Source organism: Neovison vison, chromosome 7, assembly GCF_020171115.1.
Source record: "Neovison vison isolate M4711 chromosome 7, ASM_NN_V1, whole genome shotgun sequence".
NCBI classification, from domain to species: domain Eukaryota; kingdom Metazoa; phylum Chordata; class Mammalia; order Carnivora; family Mustelidae; genus Neogale; species Neogale vison.
Window position 1 is genome coordinate 38,236,671 of NC_058097.1, and position 22,560 is coordinate 38,259,230.

At 52.3% G+C, this 22,560-nt stretch overlaps 1 protein-coding gene across 2 annotated transcripts in view; it reads left to right on the forward strand.

Annotated features, from left to right (window-relative positions):
* Positions 1-22,560, forward strand: part of ZNF536 (zinc finger protein 536) — a 422,886-nt gene that overhangs the window by 194,980 nt on the left and 205,346 nt on the right. The gene's annotated exons all lie outside the window — the stretch shown is intronic.

A 22,560-nucleotide genomic window follows, 5' to 3' on the forward strand; every position in this document is an offset into this window, starting at 1 on the left:
AGTTCAGACCCTCACAGTCTTTCTCCCTGAGTGTGTTCCCACAGTTTTCTCACTCGGGCACCCCAATCTCCCTCCCCAGGCCAAACCTGTCTCCCATCCCCTTCCAAAATTCCAGCGGGGCTCACCTGTCAGGCCCCTGTAGCCTGAAGAACCACACCACTCACCTCTGATGGTTTGGAAAAACACAGAGGTTTGAAACACAGATGCATGACGGCGTGTCTTAAATTGTACTGTGTTACACGGGCGATACAGCTTTGGGGTCTAAAATAGCAAAGCAGAAAATCTGTCATCAAAATGTCTGTGAAACGCTGAAGCTTCCTGGCCCGGTTTGGGGGAAAGAAAAAAAAAAAAAGGCCCCCAAAACAACAACAACAAAAAAAGCCCACTAGCCTAAGACAGCTAAATTAAAATCGCTACCTAACAGCAGGTAAGCTTGTTGCCTGCCTCTGTATTTTCAAAGTCCCTTTCTAATGGATGGTAAATTGAAAGTTATATCTCTAGCCTTTTATAAAGAAAGCATCTCGCTAATACTGTAATCATTCTGCAGCCTAACAACAGAGGAAATCACGCCATAACAAATACCCTGTTACTAATGGCAACATTGATTTCTGCAATCAGCCATTAAGTCTAGAAAATGAAAGACAGTTTGAGGCACCTCAAGGCACCGCGTTGCCCACTGTTAAAGGCGTGGCGGCACACCATCGAGGGTCGTTTTGGTGAAGTTTTTTTTCTTTCTTTTTCCTTTTTTCTCTTCTGGGTTCCGATAAATATTTCCGTATCGGGAGCATTTGGCTTCTGTAGTTAGTAAGTAGATGTCACTTGAGTTTTGCTGTCATTGTCACGCTTCAGCATCCTCCCCCATCCCACCCCCTGTTCTTGCAGGACAAAATTAGTATTAAAATAAAGTGTGAGTCTGCGGGCTTGTTACAAACCAGTAAAGAATGGTTAACGCACATAAATCTGAGCTGCACATTCCAGAGATTCCGATAGCTCTTAATGCTGCTGTTTAAATACCCATGAAACACACTGTCTACTCCTGGAGTCCTGGGCTCCCTTGCGATTTATTTCCGGAGGGGCCCCCAGGCAAAGTCCGACCAGGACCTCGAGGAGCGCGGAGGGGTGAGGCCCCCAGCGCGCCAAGTGACTGCTGCACGGAATGTACGAGGTGCCAGGGAAGGGTGTGCGAGTTTCCCAGCCTGACAGCAGGAACTCCAGAAAAAAACGGAATATCTCATGCCGAGGCAGCCAAGTGCCAGGCGGGCCCCCATCAAGAGGGACGCTTTCCACCCTCCTAGGGAGAGGGCCCGCGTTCTGGGGAGCGTTGTCTCACTGTTTCTGGATCCGGGGCCTTTAAGGGGGCAGAAAGCAGAGGGCAGACTGGCTCCCCTAAGTTTTTGGAGTGATGTGGAGTTAACATTGACAGATTTTCATCCCTCTCCCAGACCTGCTGAAACGAAAAGGTCTCTGCAGAATATTCCAGCACCAAATGTTCGGCTTTATTAATGACGTGTTTACCATGTTTTTCCCACCTTCTGGCCAAGTGATAGCCTCGTACTATTCTATCTCTGTAGTTTCCATATCTGTCCATACTCGGTTGAAAAAACCCATTTTGCTTAAAAGAACCAACCGGGCTTACAACTCAAAGGAGAATTATTCTTGAGTTGTGGTTATCTTCTCACTTTTATTTTCCTCATTGAAGTATTTTACAATTGTGAATACCGATTCTTTCCTTTCTGGTTGACTTCTTTGTTTTCTTCATATTCAAATTAGACCCTTTCATAATTTTCCGACTAAGTAGGAAAATTGATGGCATACCAATAGGCAGGCCAAATCAGCCGCACGCCTGGGGCATTCAGGTTTTCCTGGGATTAGGACCCTTAACCAAATCTGGTTAGTCTTCCCTCTGATTTCTAACAAGTATGACTTGTACAAAGTGCGATTAAAATAAGCATTTACATAAAAATCTTGACACAATAGGCATTTTTCTTATTACCTGTTAGAGAGAAACCTGCAAGGTGAAGGGGGGAAAAAAATCTTTAAGCCCTTAAGTAAAGAAAGGAGTACTTATTAAGGCTTTTATTAAGAAATAACCGCAAAACACGGTTTTACAAATTTCTCAGACTGCATAACAATGTCGCAAAACTTAATTTGCATCACTTGATTCTTTTTTTGTTGAAAACTGGGTCAGTAGGGCCTGAGAAACTATTTTTTCAGATCTTAACCAGTGAATTCTTCTTTATAAATCGCTGCTCTTAACATGATAGTAGTTCTGAATTCATCATAAAAAACCTTTTTACAGAGAGCCTCTTAGAACAGATCTCCAGAAGAAGGCTTACAATGAGTGGCAGAGACGTCCTTTGTTATCTGATGTAATTCTTTGCAAAGGAGGATTGGGAACGGAGTGGCTGTTTAAAAATGTCTTGCTCAGACCGAGACGAAGAAGGGGTCAAGTTTGCAATCAAACAGTTACTGCCGAGATGGGCGACTGTCACTGGCTAGGCTAATGTGGGATGCAGCTGTTTGTTATGTGAGCAAAAGAATGTTTGAATCAGTGAACATGTGAAAGTGATTCCAGTGAACCAGAAAATGTGTTTGTTCTTTGGCTCTCCAGACTGCTGAGAACAGAGCTTAAGATCAACCGCGAAAACTAGGACCTTTGACAAATTGAGAAGTCATATTTTCTAACAGAAAATGGACAAAACCAGTCACATGGGTCACTTCCCCATCTTTCCCCTTTGTTTTATTTTTGTTGTTGTTGTTTGTTGTTTGTTGTCGATTTGACTTCCCGATAATTTTACACCATTGGAGATGTCATTTCTGCCTCCATGGACGACGCAAAGGGAAACTATTTGGAAAGCAGCAGCTTATAAATTTTACTCTTTTATGACATTTAGAAAGCGGGGCGGCTGTTTTGACGCTCCCTCATTTTCTGGCTCGCGTGCAAATGCTCCGATGGCATTAATCTCTGCATCTCTCCCCAAAACCTCGATGGAGACTGTGCTCAGATCGGAGCTTTACTCTGAGCCAGAAGACGACCAAAGTTCTGTTTCTTTAGGTTTTGCCTTGGAAATCACGCTCAGAATAATTAAAACTTAATGTACTAGGAAACGATACTGTTCATTATATCCAACAGGGTACTTACCTTCTGCATTCCCCATAATTTTGGAGAGGGGCTAATTGAAGTGTTGACGGTGGGAAGGGGGTAATTGAATGCGTTGACCCTCTGTTCATTAAATAAAGTCGGCTAAGTTACGTGATCAATGGAAAGCCAGAGAGAGATGCAAAGATGAAAACAGCGTTAACCCCTACTACTTCTGGTATAATATTTTGAGATGGTCAAGGCTTATTTGATCAGCTGGGCTGGAAGCCTTGTGGGGTCTTCTTTTGTTGCCTGAGCTGCATTCCTGAAATGCTGGGTCTCCAATCCTGCATACGTCCATTGACCAAGGCATCAAAGGCCTTTATCCTGGGCTCCCTTGCACTTACATTGGGCGTCTAGTGATATGATAGATTTTCTTTCTTTTCCACCTCCTTTTCTGATGTGGTTCCTCCTCCCTGCCCCCATCCGCGATAACCACTGCCTGCTCCACCAACAAATCTGGGCACCCCAAAGAAGGACGGGGGGTGGAGAAAAAGAAAAAGAAAAAATTTAAGTCTGAGGATTAAGATCTTCATTTTTTTTTTTTTTTGCTTGTGCATTCCAATTGTTCTTAAAATATTTGGCAATGTCAATTAGTAACTGAGCAGAGTTAGCTGATGAACACAATTTTCCAGTAGACTGAGCACCCTATTGTTGCCGAGCGAACAGCAGATTTCTGAGGTCATTATCATTCGCTGGTTGCTTGGCCCAGCTGCTTCCTGCTGCAAAAGCCAAACTTTATACTGGAGCTCGGGGATGGCGTGCAGCAACAGGGGGCTGGGAGGGGGAAGAGGGGAGCTGGCTGCAGAGCCGAAGACAGTCATTATCAGCAGAGGAAAGAGAAAGTAAAAGTTTCCAGGCAATTCCAGGAAAACTGCCCTATCAGGCTTCTTCCTCCGGTTCCTCGCCAAGCACCTTCAGCCTCCAGGCAGGGAATTCAAAGGACCAGGGACGCCCCGGTGGGCATTGTGGCAACTAATCTCTTCGCTGAGCTTAGAACTTTGGAAAACAATAATCCCATTTACAAATTTACTTAAAAATTGTGAACCCAGTCTGCGGCCTGTGAGTGATCCCTCCTAGAGATAGATGCCTTCATTTTTATTAAAAACAGAAAAAAGGAAGAAAAGAAAAACAAGTCCCTTTTCAAAGATGGAATGACTTTCTTGAAATTAGCAAACTTGAGGATGACAAACAGAGAACATTATGTCATTTTCCAGAGGGAACTTTGGAGCAGATAATAGTCTGAAATGCCTTGTAAAATCAAATTTAATGTGGAAGGCGCCCCCTGCCCTTTCCAGCTTCCTTTTTCTCCTGCTCCTTTCCCTCGCCCACCCCCTAATTTGGGAGCTGGTTCAGTGAGATGAAAAGCTGCACTTTTTTAAAGCTCAGCTGTTAAAACTGAGCGCCATATGCAGCCCTTCCATCCCCGATGTGGAAGCGCGTGCGGGCGGCCGCCGTGTTGGTGGAGATTTACGGAGGCTCGGCTGCGTGTGCCGAAGCTGTCCCCGGGCGGATGCTGGGGGCCCTTCCTGCGCGCGCAGTGGCCCCCTGCCTGGGTTAATACACCAGCCAGACTTGGGCTGACTCCTGGCAGGTGTCGGAGGGGCCGGAGGTCAGAGGGCTGGAGGTCAGAGGGCCGGGTGGCCTCCTTCTGGTCCTTCACCTTTCCGCTGGGTCTGGGCACTGAGCAGGGACAGGGATTCAGACGATTCTCCTCCTGATCTATGTTTCCCCTTCACTGCGTGCACTTTGAGTATCTTGTGTCCAGGAGCAATGCTGTGGGGACACTCGGTCCCACTCTGGGGCTTTTCCTGCCTCTCTCACCGCCCCACGCACGGAGCTATAAATCCCACTTCCACAGGGCTGCCCGATGGCGCTGTCACTTAGCATTTCAGAAAGAGAGAAATTGCACTGGCTCTAAAAAATCTTCACATTGGGAGTGTGATATAAAAGATGTGTGACATAAAATCCCGGAAGCAAAGCCTCTTCAACGATCCGGTCGATTCCCAGGACGGACACCGTTTTGTGTGGGAGGATCTGACTCCTGGCCCCAGGGTCCCTCAGGGCTCTCCCCTGCTGGCAGCTCACCACCTCAGCTTGCCTGTCCTCATGGTGGGCACTGCGGGCCCGGGCTCCCCCCACGGCCCGAGGACTGCGTTTCCGCCCAGCGCTCCGAGAGGTCCAGGGTGCTCACTGGGCGTCTCTTCTGTAATGCATGTTAACTCGAGGAACGTATGTGTTGATTTAATTCTAAATTTGATGGTAAAAAGAAAAACAGATTTGCCGAGGACAGGTTATAACAAGGCAAAGAACTAAGCAGGCGGCTTTCAAAATAGAGCGTGAAGCATTAGCCGCGGGATTCCCATTGATTGGAACGGGAGGTTCCAGGCTTGGGTTCTGGCCACCACCTTGGATGTGTTGGGGCTGGGACGGGCAGTGTGACTTAGAGATGGCCACGCGTGGCCAGAAGCAGGCAGGGGGCATGAGATTCTAGGAGCCACCTTGCTTTACATCTCAGCCATTTCCTGTGTCCACACTCCTTGGAGAGAAGATTCTGGAAGGGGGCTCTGATATCTCGGGAGGGTGGTGTCAGGGGCAAGCTTCAACAAGTCTCCCATTTTACTGGGTTTCAAGATGGCACTGGGCTCAAAAGGGAGACCACTGGGATGCGTGGAGCTCCTGAGAGGGCGGGCAGAGGGGATCCTGGGGAAACATCCGTGTTGGGAGCGCTCTGCTGAGTTCTGAGCCTGGGAAGTCAGAGCGGGAGTGAGCAGCTGACTCCTTTAACTGCCGGACTGCTTTGGGGCCTTGATGGTAGGGGTGGAGAAACACCTGCAGAGATCAGGAGATTGGATTTGTGCAGACATCCCAAATTCGTGATGACTGGGCTGGGACCTTTGCCATCTGCTCCCCTTGGGTTCGCTTACTGCCTTTCTGGGTTTGTCGCCTCCCTATGCCTCCCTATGCCTCCCTGTCCTCAGTCAGCATCTGACGGCTCCCTGCACTTTTGCAGAGGAGGCAGGCCCACTGAGGGAGGAGGAGGGGGTGCAGAGAGGAAACGGGGCTCTCCAGCAGGGTGCGGGGCAGGTGGTGGGGGGCTCTCTGTTCTCCCCAGGAAGTGAGCTTCGCAGCAGCTGAAAGGAGCCTTGGGTCCCCCTTGCCTCTTCCTGGCAGGACGGGGCTACGGCAACATTTACTTAAGCTGTGGAGTTTGGCACTGCTGCCGCCAGGCGCCATCTGGAAAGCCCTTCTCAGAAAGCCGTGGACCCTCCCAGAAGAGCTCAGGGGAGCGGGACTTGGGCAGAGCTTTGGGGCTTTTTTTTTTCCCTTCTTCTCAGGCAGAACCTGAACATGGAGGCACCTGAGCAGGGCACAGGGGCTGCGTGGTCCTCTGGAAGCCGCATGGCAAACCCAGGTCCTCTCCGCGGGCTCGTGGCTGTTCTGTCCGCCAAGTGGGCCTCTTTGCACTCAAGTCCTGAGCCAGATCTGATTTAGCTTTTCTTTGTCGGGAGTGCACTCGATTTCCTGGGGTGGTGTTTCCATTTATGTATTTTGTATTGTGTTCCGCTTAGTGTTTTCACCTGAGTCCTGGTATGTCGTGCGTACAAAGGTGTGGAGCGGGCCGAGGCGGTTCTGGTTAGTTACTGATACCACCCTGTAATAACAGGCCTTGTTCACTGAACAGAAGAAACGAATGTTGTGCTTCTCAGCTCTGCTGGAGAGACGGGACTGAGAACCCGAGGCTTGGCTTGGGACAAACAGGGCCCAGCTAAGCACAGAGATTTGCCACCATCCTTTCCCTGATCCACATCTTCAAAAACAGCTGCTGAGCCCCAAAACAATGCGTGTCTGAACACTCCCGACAGCTACCTGATGGGTGGGCCGAGGCACAAAGGGAGTCATGCTGAACGCCGGTGGGATTCACGGGATCAGTTTTGTTTTCTTCTCCCGCCAAGGGAAAGGGGTCCAGGGCCTAGCTTTTTAGGGGACCCCTCTCCTTGTTGCCGTGAGCCTTGGGATTTTGTGGGACACGTGACATGTGTCGGAGAGAAGCGTGAGGCACAGCACAAGCTGACTCCTTGGCTGGGTTGCCCACTACACCACGGTGGGGGCGGGGTGGCCCACCAGGTGCTGGGAGGACACAGGTGGCAGGTGGGCTTGTCTCTCAATACCTGGTCTCTTGCTTGGAAAGACTGGGGTCCGTTTTCAGCTTTCCCTCGGAGGTGGGGTACGCCTTTGGGAAACTTTCCTGTGTTTTACCCTGGGCCTGGGGTCCAGAACATTCTACAGAGGAATCCAGTCTTTCTCTGGTGGAAGCAGAATTGTTGGACTGGAATTTGGGTGGCCACCAGTTTTATCTTCTTGTCTGACCTCAGCTCCAAAGCCGTTGGATGTGTGATGAAACAGGACCCCACCACGAAGCTCTCTTCTCATTAAAGTAATGCCCTGAAACTCGACTGGGTGATTGTCATCCGTGCTTTTTGGACACCCTCGTTGTCTTCAATCATCTTGAGAGGCATTTTGGAATATTTCCAGCTTGCTTATGTTTAGTTTAGTTCAACACGAAATGTATGCAGCGGTTGTTTCCTTGAAGACCGAGACAGATTCGTGTGTCTCTTCGCTGCTAAATATGTTCTGTTGAATTTGTTGCTAAAATAGGTGTTTTAATTTTTTTTTAAAGTAATTTGCCCTGAAAAATTGAAGTGATCCCTTAGCAAAGCTGAGGTCTGACATAAAATAATTGCTATTACGGGAGACAGGCTGGCAGGGTTGGGCCCCATCTCAGCTGGGGCCTGACCCCCTCCAAAAAAATCCCTTACAGGTGACCTTCAAACCCTTTCCACTTGGCATCCTCCAAGAGGGATGCTTCCTGTCTTCTTTGTTGTTATTGCTGTCCGCCAATGACATTTTTGTCATTTTATTCGTCTTGGGCATTTAGAAAATACGAATAAATAAAAATAAAAATAACTTTTAAATATGCATGCTCACCACCACTCAGAGATAATTAGCACATCCTTTTCCAGTCCCCCCGTGGACCGGAGAGATGAATTTAGCCAGAGAAGATCAAACATCACATAGTTCTGGATGCTATAGGTTTTCTTAAACATATACCGTTTATTGTTGGTATATGCTTGAATATTCTACACAAGGGTCAGCAAACTTATATTTATTCAATATTTTAGGTGCTGCCGGCCACATGATCTCTGTTTGAACTCCTCACCTCTGTCCTCAATGGAAGTGTGTAATAGTCTTCCAATAAGACTTTATTTACAAAATCGAGTAACAGGTGGATTTGGCCCATGAGCTTCCCTTGGCAGACTCCTGTTCAACACAATAGCTGTGCTTTTTTTTTTTTTCTAAAGCTTCACACAAGTAATATGTTCTTTGAGAAAATATCAGAAATGTAGAGAAGCAAAGGGAAAATGTAGAGAAGCATCTGAAAAATGGTTGAGGCAGTCTCCTCCCTGCAGAGCATCCTAGGACCTGCTTCCATTCTGTTTTTCCTGCACCCAATCTTTCTGATCCTCTGCACAATTATTTTCTGAGGGAAGCTCCCCGGAGCGGACTCCCTGGTCGCAGGCGGGCCACCCTGGGGCTGCAGGTGTGTATTACGGAGGCGCTACCTCCTGAGGCCATCTCTTCCTGTAGTTTTTAACCGGGAAAATGTTCCTCCCAGGGTTCTGCTGAGATCTGTCTCCCTGAGGCTAGTCACCAGGCTTCTCTCCGGCTTATCTGTGCATCAAATACTCATTGGTTCGTGCGTTCATGCGTTCATTCATTCATTCATTCATTCAAGGACAAAATGCTTACGCAGTGGGTTCTGAACCGAGCAATGTACCAGGTCCTAGGGATGCAAAGGTGAGTAGGGACATACCTGGGTATCCAGAGGTGCAGACCCCGGGTACCCAGGGCGTGTCATTAAGCAGAGTGAGACAGATCCACGCGGGGCCCCACTTCCCAGCCTGGAGGAGCACCGATTCACCTGGTAGCCCACATTTGCTAGGAGGGTGGGTGGGACCTCCTTTGTCACCTAAGTGAGTCCTTTGGCAGGCCACGCTTTCCCTCTCCAGGATTTGGCTGATCCAAGGCCTTTTAGGGGAAACAGATGCCCCAGTTCAGCCCCTAGGGTGTTGCTGTGAACTAGAGTTGGAATCACTTTCTTGCTGCAGAAGAGGCCCTGTAGGGAAGTCCAGGGGGTGCTTGTGAGGAAGACCACCCACCCCCATGCCCCCCACCCCCCGGCAGGGAAGAGTCAGGAGGAGAACTGGAGGGTTTTGTAGCTTTGCTGCAGGGCTCTTGTGGGAAGCCCCCTTCACTCCCCAGGTGGCCCAGAGTAGGGAAGGGAGCAGCAGGGGAGCGGGGTAGGCTCCATGTGCTGTAGGTGACTGGCCCGAGTCAAGTGTCAGGTGGCCTGGGGCCTCCCAACTCACCTGACTTCAGAACTGCCCACTCCTTCCCCACAGGGATCAGGTGAGTCATGTGGGGGGCTCTACCCCCTCATATGCCCAAATGCCCACCCTCGGCAGCCTGAGTATAGAATCATAGGCAGTGTAGACAGAGCCGTTTTTCTGATTGGGTATTGGGACACGAACACAGAGCCACTGTGAAATTGGGGGAAACAATTTTCCCTAGTACACATCAGACCTCAGCACCCCTTTATTTTCTGAAATAAAACCTCATAAGCCTGGCTATTAACCCAGAGACAATTGTATCTTCTAATGTTTAAGAAAGGGCTCAGAGCAGACCACACACACTTCAGCGGCACCTGCCCCCCACTCGCCCCCACATCTTCAGCTTTCAACCAATAGCTGGACTATGTGAGCAGCTCACTCCTCTTCCCTGAGCCCGGGGTTTTTCATCCACATGGCTGGAGTGGAGTGGAGTGGGGAGGTCTAGAAGGCTCTGAGGCTCTCTTCATCTCCTCTGTCCCCTTCTATGGTCTCCCCTCCCTTCCCAAACCTTTCCATGACCCAAGGGTAACTTTCAACCATCTCAGCCACTGTTCCCTGAGTAGAGGGAAGTTCACAGTCTGAGGATTTGGTGGATTTCTTGTTGCTATTTGTGTCTGCGCCTCGAGCAGGGGGTGAGGCCACATCGTGCCTGCAGGGCCGGGGGGGGGGGTTGCTGGTGAGACCCTCATTTATTTCCCTTCCAGCCAGGTGCCTTCTCACTTGCTATCCCTGTCTGAGAGCCTACAGGCCATGGAGATAGTCAGTGCTGCTGCCGAGAGGGCACTGCCAGGGTCCATCACCCAGTGCGGCCAGCTGAAGGCTCGCTTTTCCATTCCTCCCCATGGGCACGGCAGAGGGCTCTGGGGCTTGGCCCTTAGGAGCTGTGTGGTTTGGCGAGGGCCACTCAGCCTCTCTGTGCCGCAGTGTCCGTGGTGCGTGTATCTTTCTATAAAAAGCTTAGCACCGTCCCTGGCACAAGGACGTGCTCACTAAAGTGGCCTGTTATTAGGATACTTCCTGCACTATGCAGTACAAAAATAAGTGGGTAAAAAATGAGAAACCTGGCCAGTGGCTTGTGAGGGAGGTCACACAGCACCAAAGGGCCAGCCTTGATGATTTAGTTTCATAGGCTCTAGCTGGCATTTGCCAGGGTCCTGATTGAAGCAGTGGCATTAGTTGGGCTTGTCCCACCATTTCCACTGGAGGATGATTGGGGCCCTTCTGACACTGTCCTGGGAAGGCAGCTCCCTTCCTTCTCACAGGACGCTGACAAGTGATCCTTTCTCTGTCCAATTTCCTCACATATTTTGTTGCCGCAAAATAATCCCAATTCAAACTGTCTTTACAACTATACCTACAGAGATCCAGTGGTTCAAGTCACTGAAAGATCTGGGGACTGGTCTGTGATGCAGACTTAGCTGACGGTGTTCCCAAGATTTCCTCTCCTCGTGGTGGCAAAAAGGCTGCTGTAGCGGAGACCTCGCATCCCCATACCACCTCTCAAAGGAGCACTCTTCTCTGGAGGCCCAGCAACTATCCCCTTGCATTTTGTTACAATCTTAGTGCATTATTATGCCCATTTCTGAATCAGTCCCTGTGGCCAGGGGACTGGGATGCCCCTGCTTATGTCAAGCAGGACTCACCTCTGGGTGGGGGGTGGGGGATCTCATCCAGGCCAGTAGCTGTGAATAGGAAAGGCAAGTTTTTCCCATAGAGATTCAGATGAAAGAAAGCCTAGAGCCTGAGCAGCAGAACTGTCCAAAATGTCACAGCTCTGAGGTCCTGCCAGCAGTGGAAGCGTTTGTCGTCTTGTTTGGGACATCTAGAGACACGTCCTGACTTCCCAAGGCCAGGTGGCTAAAGGCCTGTCCAAGGCTACCTCTCCCCTTCGCCCAGGACTTTCTGGGATAGGACCGCGCTGGGCAGGGGAACAGTTCATTGGTGCTTGTCTGCAGGTGCCTGTTTCTGTTTCTTCTCTTCTTGTACTACGGAGCTTCGTCTGAGCCTGGCAACGAAGACCGCTGCCCCCCAGAGTCTTCCTATATGTCCCCGGCATGTCTTCCTGTATGTCCTCTGTGTGCCCAGGCCTGGTTCCCGGGCACAGCAGCAGCAGGAGGACGGGCCGGTAAGGAAGTAAAGGTGAGATTTCTTGCTGCAGAGGAGAAGGCGGCGTGGCTTTGGGGGGCGGCACCTACAGCAGAGGGAGCAGGGAGAGCACAGAGCAGCATGGTTGCCTGCACGGGTCCTGGCACGGAGTGGCTTTCCCAGACGAAGGGGAGCAGCCTGGTCCTTTCCTCCCACAACCTCCACCTCTGCTGCCCTCTCCGCAGGTAGAGACATGGTGATCATGCAGAAACATGCCCATGTCTTAGGTCTGAGAGGACAAGCGGGGAGAGGAAACGGCAGGTGCCTGCTGACTGCTTCCCCAAAAGGGCCGGGCCTCACTATCCCCACCCTTAGGCTGAACAGAAGATTTACACCAACCCTGGGCAGTGGTTTCCAAGTGTTCCATGGAAGGTACAGCCTGGACCTGGCCCTCCCAGAGCCCGCGGTCTGGCCGGGGAGAGCATGCTATCCCACCTCTGTCTGACCCTTGCCTTTTAATTCCTCTCTTGGGTCTGAACATGGAATGAATGGTGTGGATGGAAGAGGTCCTGCTCGCCTGCCCCATCTCTAGCTCTAGTTAAATCAGGCTCTAGGGAACACAGACTTGACTTCTTCCTTCTGGCTCAGCGCTGGCTCAGCCCTGCCGAGGAGTGACCGGGGGCCCACCCCAAGCTCCACACGGACACTTAAAGTCATCCCTAAGCCTCCGGCTTCCGATTATCCTGCTCCTTCCCCCCCTTATCAAGGTCATACGCACCACAGGTCACCCGTGTCTTCAGAACATGTCCTCAGGGTGCCCCTAGCGGCCCATGGTGGGAGAGAATGAGGCCCTAGTAACATGGCCTGGTGATGGGGACCCAGTTCGGACTTAGCAGATCTGGTTCTTGGCCTGTGGGAGCTTGCCTGGGTCTCAGTTTCCCCTATCCTTCCAAACACGAAGCTGCTCTGCCAGCATCATTTACACGCCCTGCTTTGCAGGCTGGCACGGGAAGGGGGTGTTGTATGGGTGGGGGCACACAGAATGGGACAGAGAGCGCAGGCAGAGGCGCACTGCTGGCCTGCGCTGGCGTTGCCTAGTGAGCGGACCCACAGATCTCCACCGCGAAGTGGGCTCTCTCCAGCCCCACTCCTCTCTGTGGGGAGAAGAGGGGGAAATTCCCCACTGGCAGATGAAGAGAAAGAGAAGGGGCGGTCTCTAATCCTCCCCCCTCTGAGGTGTAAATTAGGAGGACAGAATTCTCATCTGGGAAGCCTTTCAGAGGAGGGGAATTCTTTGTTGTCGTGCGTCATGGCACCAAAGGCTGAACCAAGTGGCCACTTCACCCAGGCCAGTGCCTCGGAGAATGCTGGGAGCCGCCGCTCTGCCCTGCACGCACTGGGGTGCTCCTGGGAAAGGGCCCAGGCTCATCTGGGGGCCGAGTCGGCTGTCCTGGGTGGGGAGGGGAGTGTAAGCCGGTTCACACTGCCCAGAGCAGCTGGGAACGGAGGCTTTGTTGGGACCCTGTGCCTTTGTGAGGGGGCCTCGTGTACCTGAATGTCTGCCGTGGGTGCTGCTGGGAGGGCGGTCATGTCCTGGGTTGGCGTTGCCATGTGCTTGTCTGGAAGTGCCTTAGTTTTTGTTGTAGGTTGCTGAGGGGGTGTGTGTTGCTGTGAGCATAATGGGTGTGTGTGTTTAAGGGTAGGCTGGGCGTCCTGGGCTGTGGATGTAGTGGTCTGCAGGCAGGTGTGCCTACGTCGGTGTGTGTGCTGATATGTATATGGGGGAGAGGGTTTGGGATGTGACTATCAGCAGGAGTACGTGGGTACTGGCATGTACGTTAGGATGTAGTTTGGGGTCTGAGCATATGTTGGTGTGGGTGTGTGGTTGGGGGTATGCATAGTTGAGTGTTGACACACGTTGGTAATGGATATGTGTGTTGTGTGTCTGGTGTGGTTGTGTATGTTGGAAAGTGCATCAGTGTGTGTCTATGAAGATATGTGGGTTGGGATATGTTATGTGGGTAAGGATGGGTATGGTGGGCAGCGTGATGGGACTATGGTGCTATTATTACCAACTATTATGCAGTCTTGTTTATTCCCCGCCAAGCATTGTGACCCTGAGTTTCCTTGCAGGAAGAGAAACGGGTTTCTGAGTCAGCCCCGCCCTCTTTCCCAGAACTTCAGAATGCTGTTAATGGGGTCCTCCCCTCTGATGTTAGCTTAGCCTCAGGCAGATCTGGCCGCGCTGAGGGGCCAGCTGGCAAATGCAGAAGGACCTTGTCATCCAGCATCTCACACTCAGGCCTCTATGGCCTCAAGTTCCTCTTGGAAGATGCTGGGGTTTATGAGAGCCCGGCGTCCCAACCAGGGAGCCTCTGTTCTGGAGCTCGGCCAATTGTGTCTCTGGGGTAGAAGCAAAACCCTCACGAGGCCAGGTGCATTGTTATCATGGACCCCACTCAGAGCATCGGATCCAGCAAGTGGTCAGGGAATGCTGGTCAGCTCACCCAGAATGAAATGAACAGCTCTCACCCAGCACAAAGGGCACTTGCCCGGGAGCCAGTCAGGACTCGGTCCTTCCCATCACTCCTCCTCGACGTGCCAAAGAGCCTACATTCACAGTGCAGGACCTGGCAATACAGACTCACAATGGGGTCACTACGAGCTGGCCAGGCCTTCCTCTGCCAGGGAAGGGAGGACGCACAGGGGGTGAGGGGGCACTGAGCCAGGGCAGGGGGCTTGGGCGTGTAGCTCTGGGAAGAAGCCCTCACGAGATGTGCTCAGTTGGCCGTCAACACCCACGGCACCCCCTCTCTGGGGCGCTGGCAACCTCGGCTCCATGTCCAGTTCCTCCCCCTTTAATGCCCATCCCCCACGTACCTCGGAGCCGCTTTCTTTCCTTCCTCCTGTTCCTTGGATGCACTAGCAGCCTCACCTGCCGTGTGACCGTCGGAGGCCAGGATAGTGCAGTCCTGTGGTCGGCGGAGTGTGGACCACCTCTGCTCTGTGGCAGCATTGTGGAAAACGAGCCTGCAGCCACTTTCGTGTTCAGCTGGCCATGTTCTGTGGCTGCCGCAGATAACCTAGGAGGGCAGTCCCCAGGGGTTGGCAGGGGTGTGGTTGGAGATGAGCCTCATGGAGCTCACCACAAGGCAGGAACTTCAGAATGGTGTCCCAAACTAGTAGCAGGCATTGGGAGGTCGGTTTGGTCAAAGTCTGGGGGCCACTTGGGCACTGAGCCCTGGAGGAACTCTGGAACAAAGGGCTTTTCACTGACCTCTGTGTGCCTGGGGCATAGGGATCCCCTTTTCCTGAAACGTCAACCTATCTCCTACTAGCTATTTCATAAATGCAGACAGTAAAGAAAAAAAAAAAAAAACTGTTGGTGGGGGGCTTCACATGGTGGGTCAGGGCAGCCATGAGTCTGGTGGAAGTTTTCCTGGACATCACATGGAGCCCTGAGACCCCGGGTCTCCTCCGTGCAGCTTCTGCTGCAGATTTGTAAAACCAAGGGCTTTGTTGTCCACTGTCCTTTTTGGTTGGCAGTTGAGGAATCTCTGAGATACAAGCCCTAGTTGGAGAAGCCCTCAAGGCTCTGGGAGACGGTGGGACAAGGAAGCCATGAGTGGCAGAGAAGGAGGGCACCCCTGAGGGAAAAACATTCCTCCAGGATGGGGCTTCTCTTACCTGTGCTCCTGGACGGGGAAAGCAAGGCTGGTGGAGGCTCAGAAGCCACGTTTGGTAGCTTCAACATCTCAGGGGATTTGGATGGAACATGCCAGAACCCTTGAGGGATGAAGATCCTAGAGATTGGGACCTGCTGGTAAAAACCGGGGCTGTTGGGGATGGTGGGGTGAGTAGTGACATCGGTCCAGGCATTGGAGTGGTCATTTGAATGACTCACCCACATCCTGTTCATGTTTAGAAATCTCCACGTGGAATAAAACCGTGGCGGAGAGGCCCGTAATCGCCCCTGACACCCTCTCTCTCTGGCCTCAGCCCCACAGAGCCGGCCCCCTTGGTGGCCTGGGCAAGGTCCGTCCTCTCTGAGGCATGAGAGAGCCTCTGGACACTGTGTGTCACAGGCTCTTTGCATGTCATCTCCCAGACCTCACTTCCAGCCTCGCTTCCTCCAGGTGGCCTTTCGGTGACACGCAATAGGAAGCATCCCTTGACCAGTCTCGCTGTGACAAGCGCTGTTCTGTTTTCACCCGGAGGCCCCTGGAAAAGCGTGGATGGGCTATTTCCTGACTGGTGGGCTCCCTCCTCCCGTTCAGCCACACGCTTGTTTGTCGTCTCGTTCACCCCCCGGCACAGGCTGTGTGGGACTCTGCTTGCTTTGTTGCTACATGGCCAGGTCCCCCCAACAGTGCCTGGCACATGGTGGAGGCTTGGGAAACACTTTGCAAAAAAAACTCTGGTATATCCACATCGTGACCGTGTGTAAGCGTGTGGTTCTGTGGCGTTAACGACCCTCACACTGCTGGTAGCCATCACCACCGTCCATCCCCCGAACGCTTTCATCTTGCAGAACTGGAACGCTGTGCCCGTCCATCAGTAACTTGCCCTTCCCTCGCCCCAGCCTGGCAAACACACCCTTGACTTGTCTGCGAGTCTGAGTGCCCCAGGGACTACTGGGGAGTGGACTCTGGCAGTCTTTGTCCTTTGTGACTGGCGTGTCTCATTTAACATATCGTCCTTGAGCTTCATCTGTGCCGAGCCCTGGGATGGAGTGCCTTCCTTTCTAAGGCTGCTGGTGCTCCATTGCATGGACAGACCACAGTCTGTCTTCCCAGTCATCCCTCGCTGGGTCCTACCTTTTGGCTACTGGAGTCAACGCTTCTGAATAAATGCATGAAGGCGGAGGCGTGTTCTGCCCCTCTTCTTTCACCTGCCCCAGGGCAGACTTGAATTCCTTAAAGTAACGCCTTGTATTCTATGCTGCCGGCTCTCCAGGAGCCCGCCGCGGAGCCTGAACAAAGTGCATGTGTTCGGGTCTGGGACTTGGCATTTTTGCTGGTTTCCGGGGTGAGGACGGGGATCGGCTTTTGATCAGAACTTGGCCACCAGGAGGGCCTCTGTGTGCCTCGGAGGGTCCCAGCTCTCGCCACAGAGGCAGGAGCGTGGCGGCCTTGCCTCGTAGGGCGCCATGGCCACAGCGCAGGTGGACCTTGGGAGGCCTGGTGTGGGTCTGGGCGGAGCACGGCGGGGCAGGGCCGTGAGGGAAGGGGAGGACCTGGCCCCGCCTGCAGGGCTGGCTCTGGGAGGGAGTGGGCTAAGCAAGGCAGCGGTGCTTCCCAGCAGATGCTTAACAGCCACAGCATTCCAGAAGACAGTCACTGGGGTCCGTAGATTTCATCGCAAGTTCCGTGTTCTCCTCCCAGCTTGTCCTGTGCCTTTTAAAAATAGAATCCCGGTCTCCCTCGGGAACACAGCTCAGGTTATTGCTGAAGTCAGGGAAGCTGAGGTCTCCGTGATTCTGTGTGGGCAGGGGACTGACTTGGGTGTCTGGTGGAAGCAGGAAGAGGGAGCCACGCCTTGCATCTGGAGGGACAAAGAGGAAGGATCCAGGAGCCTGGAGGGAGGCAGACTGGGCAGGTTCGCCTAGGGAACACCCCAGGCTGTGGCTTGCACCATGCAGCGAGTGCTGGGGGTGAGGAAGCCTTGGCTTGGTGTGAAGGCTCAAGGATACGCCAGGCACAATTTCCTTCTTTCTGCTCTAGGTGAGAACACAGGGAGGCCAGATGAGTGTCTGTACCACTGTCCCATAAGGACAGGCTTTCTCCAGGCCTCCTGGGGAGTTCTCCTTACCTTGGTGCCTGGGAAGCCCAGATACCATGACCCAAGGCCATGGGTTGGTGGCTGTAGATTCCGCTTTCTGCAGGGGGGTAGGCTACTGTGAGAAATACCATTGACGAGTCTACAAACAATAGAAATTCCTCTGTCACATAAAGGAGGCTGGGATGTCCAAGGTCAAGGCTGATTCACTGTGTCATGACCAGGAGGGATTCCTGGTCGATGGAGGACTGGTTTCTCTCTGAAACCCCGCACGGTAGAAGAGGGAGGGAGCTCTCTGGGTCCCTTTTGTAAGGACACTAATTCCATTCCTGAGGGCTCCGCTCCCATGACCTACGTACCCTCCAAAGACTCCACCTCCCAAGACCGGTGCACTGGGGGTTAGGATCTCAATACAGGCGTTTTTTTTTGAGACACACACTTTCAGTCTACAGCCCCTCTTCAGCAGTCGCCCCAAAGGCCATGTTGTTGATCAAGTTCTTTAACCATAAACAGACCAGAAAAGGAGCCGACAGGAGACCGCAGCCTGCTGTGAGCTCTCTCCGACCTCTCCTTGCCCAGGGATCCACACGTAAAATCCCTCTCCTCTGAGGGGAGCATCACATTCAAACAGTACGAGCCAATGCCCCTAGGCCCTTCCCCACTTCTGGAATCCCCGACACCCCTGGGCTTGATGGTGGCAGGTCTGAAAGGGGGATGCCTGGCAAGTTTCAGATCATGAAACACAGCTGTGGATAGAAGTCCCCGATCCCCACTCAGTATCCTGATCCTTCAGGAACGGCCGGCTGGCTCACCGCTCCCGCAGCCCCCCTCGGGGACTGCAGAGGACAGCAGAGATAGACGGCAGCTGCCTTGGGAGCTCAAGGTAGTTTACAAGTGGAACTGGGCAAATTCTGCTTTCTCGGGCTCTCCCGACCTGCCGGTATCTTCCCCACACGGTATTTATAGCAAGAAGCGCAGTACTGAGTGGATGGCAAAGCCGCCAGAGAACGCGACAGCACCCTGTGGTCTCCAGGGGGAGAAATGTAATTTTTAAAAAAGTATTCTAGGAGTTCAGGTTATTTTTAAAGTGTGTTTTTGTTTCTTGGTGACCCCCATGACCTCTTCCAGGGTGAGCGGTGGATGGGGGGATCTAGTGGGCGGCGCACGTCCTAGGGAGGAGGTCTGCTGCCCCCCCACCCCCAAACTTCACCCCCGTCTGGCCTGTGGGCACTACAATCCCTTCAGTTGCAGGCTTTTTTGGGGAGGGTGAGTGGGTGGTCCACTTTTTATGTTAGTGTTCGATTTCTAGAAGAGCATGGAGGATAGTACAGAGTGTGGATTCCCCTGTTGCTAACGTGGCTAGGAAGCGTTTGTCGTGAGGAATGAGTCAATACGGGTGCGTTATCATTAAGTAAAGCCCATGCTTGCCTAAGTGCCTTCGTTTTTATCTGATGGCCTTATCTGTTCCAGGATCCCATTCGGGATACCACATTGCATTTAGTTTTGTTTTTTTGTTTTTTTTTTTTAATTTTTTAATTTTTATTTTTAATGAACAAACTTGATCTTTGAGAACAGTTTTTGGTTCATAGCAGCCCTGAGTGAGGGTCAAGTGCAGAGTTCCCACCTCCGCCCGCCGCCCACATCCTAGTTGTCAGTCTCCTTGGCTTCTTTTGACTGTGACCAGTTCCCCGACCTTCCTCGATTTGGGTGACCACGACAGTTTTGAGGAGGCCCGGTCAGGTCTTTTCTAGGGTTTGTATGAGGCTTCTCTCGGGACCAGACTGGGGTTATGGGGTGTCGGGAGGAAGACCACAGAGGTAAAAAAATGCTTTCACATCATATCAGGACATGACTCACCACAGCTAATGTTGACCTTGGTCAGCCGGCAGAGGTTGTGTTTGGCAGGTTTCTCTCCTGGAAATTCACAACCCTTTCAGCGAAAGTTAGTAGGCGGGATCAGCTGCAGAATTTGGGGTTCAGTGCAAAATGGGAAGGTGGGACTCAGGGTTCAAAATTATTAAGGATGTCGAGAGAATGACCAGAGAACATTAAAGCAAAGTCAAGGTCCTTCTAAGCCAGAGGTCCTGTGTGCGGGCATTGATCTCATTCCTGCAAAGCCAGCCCTGTACTGAGGACTGTGATCAGATCCCCCAGACTCCCCCCTGACTAGAGCCCTGCGTGCACACTTCAGTGCTGGCAGGCTTAGCTCCCCGGGCAGCCGAATAGGGCGGCTGGCCATGGAGGGTCAGAGGTACCCGCAGCTGTGTGGGTGACACTAGCGAATCCCAGCGTGTTGGCACAGCACAAGTGTGTGCAGCGGTCCTGCTGAGCCACCTGCCCGGGAACATGACAAAGTCGACCTGAGATCCCTCTGCGACCAAGAGACAGGCAGAGAATGGTCAAGGGTGTGCGTGAGGCGGCAGTTAGTAGCAAACAGAACAACTCCATAATTAAAAAAAGAAAAAAAATGTACGCCTTTATTTGGGAGCGGGTGGGGGATGGGAGTCCTTCCTTTTCCTCAGTGCTCAGAGCAGCACTTTCTCCCCTGCAAGATCTTTGAACATCTTATTTACAAGATGCACAATGAGCCCGTTTGTGCTGGGCAACCCAGGGAGCCCTGCTGGAGGGGGACACCTGGCGATGGCAGCCCCTTTCCTCGCCTCTCCCTCGCTGGGGGAGGAGGACGTCTCACTCCCCGGTCTCAGGTGCATACCTGTGGAAGCACAGACCCCTTGCAGCAGCAGAAGTACGGCGATAAGGACGTACAGCTGCCAACCGCCTTCTCCTCGCTGTTACTCACCCAGCTGTTTAGAGAAGGAGAGAGTATTTCTAATCAGCCATATGGCATGGAGTTTTATTTGCCGTGGTAAGTTAAAGTACATTATTGGTCAGCATCTCGCATGCAAATTTTGACATTGCATTCCAGGAGTACCTGCGGACGAGAGCGGTAGCGAGTCGGGTCTGTGTAATTACACTGCATGGCGGGCTTGTAACATTGCCATCCCTAACTACGCCTGGTATCTCCCCGCGACGGCTGCCCGGGGATATTGCCGCGCGACTCCTGTAGCCGGAGAAAGATTATGTAAACACGGTGTGCGATCTCGAAAGTGAGTAATGAAGTTGAGTACTTGTTGCAAAAATTAATAAATGTTTGGTTTCCACGTGACAGAGACTCCCAGGTGAAAACCGAGTCGCCGGGCACAGTGTTGGATAAACGCACCTCCAGGGGCAGGCCACTCGGAGAAAGGCATCCTTTTCTCTGTTGCTGTGACCCCAGGGACCGTTCTCGTCTGTGCCTTTAACTTGCTGCTCGCCTAACATGAAATCATCACAGAGATCTTTCTCTCCCTCTTTCCCTGTCAGAATCTTAACCCTTGCCTCAAGGGAGAGCACGGGAGAGGTCGGGGGCTCTCTGCTGTTTCTGGAATGCTCCTTGCTGGCCCATGCCTCTCAGGCTTTGCGGAAGCTCTTCCTTCAGGTGTGTCCGTCAGGTCCCTCACTGTGTGTCAGGGAGTTCCTGCTCATTTCGTGAGTCTATTTCAGTTCAGGTGCCTCTTTCTCTGGGGAGACTTTCTGTCCATCCCTGTGCGCACTATGGGCAGTGAAACCCCTGCCCTTGGCGCCCACATTTCCTTGATGGTGCTTGTGCTTCTGCCACTGTCCGTCTCCTCCCACCATGGAGTCAGAGAGATGGGGGTCCAAATCTCAGTTCCTTCAAGGGTCAGCTTGTGTGGTCTTGAACAAGAGACCCTCAGCACCTCAAATGCCCCATCTGTGAAATGGGAGACACTGACGGTTTACAGTCTGTAAGGCAGTTAGGATTAGATACGAGATCACGTATCTGGCACACAGTAGATGCTCATTAAGTATTTGTTAACGCATGGATGGAGGAAGGGGGACTTCTGCAGAGTCTGTCCCTCTGTAGCCTGGAGAGAGGGAGGAGGGCATGTAGGGGAGAAGTCACAGCAGGACAAAGGGGACATGTGGAAGCAAGCTAGATGTGTTGAGGACAGCAACTCCACCTGGCTGGGAGGGGAGGAGTGTGTCAGGGAATGGAAGTAGGTGACTCTTGAAGGGGAGGGGAGGGCCACACTGTGGAGGGCCTTGATGCCAGACCACGATGTACCGTGGCAGGTGCTGGGCTTCTGGGCCACGTGGATACAACTGAGCACGTGGAGGGTTCCTGGCTGTGACATGCATCCTGGGCCCTCATGACCTTCCCTCCCTGTGATATCCACCCCCTCCCCAGACCTTTCTGGAGCTCCCAGGTCCCCGGTGGTGGCCTGGCCTGGGCCTGGGGAAGTCTGCCTTCCCTCCCTCTCCTCTCGCTCCAGCAGGGGGTCAAAGCGCCCTCACGCTGCTGAGGGAGGATATTCTGGGGCTGTAAGCAGTTTGGATTTTCTCTTACTGCTAACATTGATTACTATTAATTAAGGTTGATATTTACAATCAGAAGGAGTACAGGAGCAGATCATTTTTTATTAATCACTCTTCTAGATTCATCATTAGTCATCATTATCAAAATATTGAGACAGTGGACAGTGGCTGGGTTTTTAAACCCAAGCAAACGACTGAATTATGCTACATCATATAAAATCTGTGTTTTCTGTCACCTCTCTCTCTCCTGGTCCTCCCTCTTGTCCCCTAAACGGGTCTCATCCCCCTGCCATTTCTCCTCCCCTTGCCACTCCCCTCCCCTGCGAACCCTCCCTCCTTCCTCACCAGTGGTTCCCCCCCTCCCTCCCTTCCTTTCTTCTCTTCACCATCAATGATACCGTCTTGAGATTCTGCAACTTGCTTTTTCTCTTTCAGTGATCTGGGGTATGCATGATCTTATGTGACACCCAAGCGCTTGCTCCCTCCTTTGCATGCCCTGGAGTGAGGGTTGTTTATGTTTACAGCTGTTGCCCCCCTGGTGGACATTTCAGTAATTCCCCTCCCCCTTTCCTCCTCTTGGCATGGGGTGGGGCTCCTCTGTGTGTCTCTGGGAGCATGGGTGAGAGAAGCGGGCCAGGGCAGGGGTGAAGCTCCTTCCCTGCCCTCCCCACCTTGTCCCTGAACTTTGGTCAGACCAACCCTCCGCACCCCCCCTGCCCCCCCACCCCA